Below are 5,041 nucleotides of genomic sequence, written 5' to 3' on the forward strand. Positions count from 1 at the left end.
AATAACAAAAGATGAAATATAAAAGACATTCAAAAATTTGAAAATAATAAAGCTTGTGCAGAAGACGGACTGATCAACGAATATCTAAAATCATCGTCTATAACGAACTTCATTATATTATTTTCATTTTTGCATTTACTAATTTATTATTTTGCCCATAGTTTGAAATAGATGTTGTAGTTCACAAATATCTAGGCATTTTTTAAGGTAAGTAATACCCGCTCAATGATTCTCCTGCCAAACAGGTGCGTATACGCATGGGTGATTTATACCGGTAAAACGGTTAGGCAGAGCACATTTAGATTCTTGAAGTGACTGGACGTATTGTGTCCAAGTTTGCAATTCACATATTTGGTGAGGTCTCAGAATTGTCAGTTCAGGACATGGAGCTTCACAGGAAAATATGTTGAATCTGCTCAGGTAAGCGTTTTATTTCTGTTTGTGACCGTGTATGGTTCTGTCGTTGTATGGCGTGTTGTACAGGCCTTTAGTTTAAATTCTCACTTGGGGGGTCAGTTTTTCGTTTAAATTCCATTTTTGAGTGAACATTTAATTATTTTAGGTTAATTTATTTGTTTCAGGGTTTTTTCCTATCCAGTTTTGTGCTCCGTTTTGAAGAAAACAACGTAAATATTGTCAAATACTATCGTCCTAGTTTTTGACACGGATCTACCTAAATACCGTATGTTAATGTCAGTTTTGTACGGTGAACAACGACCCATATTTCCGTAATTTAGCGGATGGTGTAATATTTATAGTCAGCGATAGTTGATGTTAATTTAGCTGGGATGTTGCATTAATATATCCTACAGTTCCATTTGTTACACAGTGAAATTTGCTGAAATTAGTTTTCCGTCGGTGTATTTGGTGAAATGTTGAAATATTGTGTGGACGCTCAGCACAAGAATTGTGTTAATTATTTCTGAAATTTATATTGGCCGAAAAGTGTGTATTGGTCAATTTGAATGATAAATTGGGTTGATTTATATGAGAAATGAAAATTATAGTGTGCCATGAGAATCAGAAATGAATATATATTGAAATAGTGAAATTTAGTTTGAATTTATATTGAAAGTCTACAGAAATCGTTGCGTCCTAGATCTTGACCGTCGATTATGGTGTACCGTAGGAGCTATGGTGAGAGATGATGATTGAATAGATCTATTAGATTTTACTACACCAATTTTTAGTCTGTTTACTGTGTGTGAACTGTGACTTTTGTTTGCTTACATACTTTCATTTGCATGCCCATTTATTTATGTTCATTTGCATGTGTATATATATGTTTAGTTTTGTTTGATTTGTTCAGTTTATTTAGTTTTAGTAAAATATTAGTTTTACTTTTGTCTCTAGGAATGCTGGCCGACTGACAATCCGACTATCCTACGTCTTTACATCGTCCCATATCCTAATAGACGTGTACGTGAAAATATTCAATGTGATATTCGAATCCGGAAAAATTCATACGAAATGGACCCAAGGAACTATAAAACCGATTTACAAGAACAAGGGAGAAAAACTATAGACAATAACCATTGTTAGCTGTTTTGGAAAAGTTTTTACAGCCGTATTAAATGAGCGCCTCAAGAATTTTGCTGAGCAAACATCACTGTTAAAAGAAAACCAAAACGAATTCCGAGAAAACTACTCATCAATTGACTGTGCATTCATCCTTAGGTCTCACTAACCACTTCCGGGTCAAATGGCCACCCCCCTATGTAGTACCAAAAACATACTGAACCTAGACATATGCATTGTAAGTGCATTATTTGTGTGTATTATGATTAAAAGTAGTCAAAATAAAGCTGAGAATGTGTACTTTAAAATCATATATGTAATTATCTACAGAAGTGTATGAATATTGTTTACATGTGTGAGTAATTTGCCTCCATGCTGTCAGTTAGCAGAACAGGTAAAAATGTGGATTTTCAGTATTATTTATTCAAGTAAATTTTGTGAAGAATTTCTACTATGATCGTACCATTAGCATAATGATTTTGGAAGCCTTATTTTCCAAGCTTCGCAACGGTATGCAGCTTTAAGATGTCATTTGTCCTGGGAATTCACAGTGAGACTTTGAAAATTACTTTTTTAACATGTAAAGTAATGGAAACGTTAGAAGTGGTTAGTGAGACCATAAATTAAATTATGGCATATTTCAGAGAAATGCATAATTTGAGGAAAATTGCCTTTCCTGGTCATTATTTCCATTTTCCCATAAAATCAGTATAGTGATATTGGTAATCTGGCTATATTTTAAGAGGTGCATTGTGCAAGGTATTTTAAAAAACAACATAGCAACAAGATTTTTATCAGTAACAGTGACTCATAACTTGACGTCATCCATGAAATACACAACGTCACTGCTTGGGATATTCAAAGTACTCAAATAGTCACACAGCACAGACTAAGAATCACACAGTAATGAAATAGGTATGATATAAATTGTTGAAATCTGTTCTTTTTTCATAATGATAAATGATATTTACTATTACAACTTCTTGAATTATCATAGGTATCAATTTGGTGTGACAAGTTAGTTAAAATTGTAATTTTTTAGTAATTTAGGGAAAATATCACTGAGAGGCATGATATAAAAATGACCATTTCTTTGTAGTCCTATGTCTGATTTTGATAGTTTTGGTCTTATTAGACTCACAATACCACAAGCTTTCATAAAATGTAAAAAAAGAAAAACATAAAAACTCATAAATTGTTTTTAAGGTCTCACTAACCACTTCCGGGTCAAATGGCCACCCCCCTATGTAGTACCAAAAACATACTGAACCTAGACATATGCATTGTAAGTGCATTATTTGTGTGTATTATGATTAAAAGTAGTCAAAATAAAGCTGAGAATGTGTACTTTAAAATCATATATGTAATTAACTACAGAAGTGTATGAATATTGTTTACATGTGTGAGTAATTTGCCTCCATGCTGTCAGTTAGCAGAACAGGTAAAAATGTGGATTTTCAGTATTATTTATTCAAGTAAATTTTGTGAAGAATTTCTACTATGATCGTACCATTAGCATAATGATTTTGGAAGCCTTATTTTCCAAGCTTCGCAACGGTATGCAGCTTTAAGATGTCATTTGTCCTGGGAATTCACAGTGAGACTTTGAAAATTACTTTTTTAACATGTAAAGTAATGGAAACGTTAGAAGTGGTTAGTGAGACCTTAATTCCCTGATAGTAATTCAACAACACTTTAAAAAGAAACTATTCTGCGCATTTGTAGACTTTGAAAAGGCATTTGATACTGTTGATGATAAATCTCTTTGGAATAAATTATTAAGCAGCAATATAGACGGTAAAATGTTCCGTATTATCTACAATATGTACCAGAATATAAGATCAAGCCTAAGTTATGATAATCAAACATCGGCACTATTCCCAAATGAAGTTGGCGTCAGACAAGGAGAAAATCTGTCGCCTTTTCTTTTTTCTTTGTACTTAAATGACTTGGAAGATTACCTCATTTCCGAAAATATTGCCGGATTGACCAACATAAGTTCAGATATTGAAGAAAAACTAGGAATATTTCTTAAACTATTTATAATCTTGTATGCCGATGATACAGCGATCTTAGCTGAAACACCAGAACAACTGCAAAAAGCCTTGAAAATATTGCCGGATTGAACAACATAAGTTCAGATATTGAAGAAAAACTAGGAAAATTTCTTAAACTATTTATAATCTTGTATGCCGATGATACAGCGATCTTAGCTGAAACACTAGAACAACTGCAAGAAGCCTTGAACAAGTTTTGAAACTATTGCGAGATATGGAAGATGAAAGTTAATGTTAACAAAACTAAGATAGTTATTTTCTCAAAAGGAAGAACAAATTATCCAAATTTCTACTACAACGGCCGTCAAATCGAAGTATTAAACAACTTTAATTATTTAGGAATTACCTTAGTAAATTTGGCAGTTTTAAATAATGCAAACAGAAACGCAAGGACAAAGCAACTTGCGCTATGTATGAAGTTCAAAGGAAAGGTCGTCTGCATAATCTATCTATAAAGTGCCACATAGATCTATTAAATATACCTGTCATACCGATATTACTATATGGATGTGAAGTGTGGGGATTTGAAAATATTGACATTTTGGAAAGAGTACAATTACAATTTTATAAGATCCTCTTACACCTGAAATCATGAAGATGAAAAATATTCTCGATAATTGTGGATTTTCGTATCTTTTGACTTTTCAAAATACAACTAATATTACACACGTAATAAAACAACGACTAGAGGACCAGTATAAGCAGAAATGCGCAGGAAACATCAACAACTCGCCAAAAACTATTAACTATCGGTTATTCAAGAATTCACATAACTTCGAACAATATTTTAACATACTAAATGACAAAGATAGTATTACATTTTCGAAGTTTGAGACAACGAACCACAAACTACCAATAGAAAGCGGCAGATGGCAAAATATAGAGCGTAATCAACGAACATGCCCTGTATGCAGAGAGGCCATTGGTGATGAGTACCACTACCTGATGGAATGTCCAACTTTTCGGAACGATAGAAAACTTTACATTTATAAAAAATTCATATCTAACTGTAATATTTTAAAATTTAGTGCTGTTATGAATCAAAAACAACAATCCAAACTAAGAAAATTATGCAAATTCATTAGAATTATAAATGACGCTCTGGGTTCTTTCTGACCTCTAGAAAACTATGATTGTATTTCCCTCCGCAACTGTACAACTCAATACAATTTGTAATAATATGTACTTCTGCATACCATTGTACTACATCGGTTTTATCAGAATAAATTATATGTATATCAAAGTCTCTTCATAAAATAATGAAATTAAAACAAAAAGCTATTTACATATAAAAGGGTACGTAAAAGGTTAATCTATGAGATAGAATACACATAGAAACATTACATGTATGCATAATTGTATTACATTTTAAATTAGAAAATAAAATTTCAAATAAAAATTGGGCATTGTTTTTTTTTTTATATGCATATCCAAAAATCTCTCAAATGTCTCATGTAAAAAATGGA

General features: G+C 32.1%; 1 long non-coding RNA gene across 1 annotated transcript; it reads left to right on the forward strand.

The window, feature by feature from the left end:
• Positions 1-246: 246 nt before the first annotated feature.
• LOC148609464 (uncharacterized) lies at positions 247-4,818 on the forward strand. Its single transcript, XR_015914529.1, has 2 exons — positions 247-420; positions 1,354-4,818. It is a non-coding gene; the product is annotated as an uncharacterized LOC148609464 (long non-coding RNA).
• Positions 4,819-5,041: the final 223 nt, after the last annotated feature.

This window comes from Perna viridis, chromosome 8 (assembly GCF_037379345.1).
Source record: "Perna viridis isolate PV_CMFRI_1.1 ecotype Kerala chromosome 8, ASM3737934v1, whole genome shotgun sequence".
Lineage (NCBI taxonomy): Eukaryota > Metazoa > Mollusca > Bivalvia > Mytilida > Mytilidae > Perna > Perna viridis.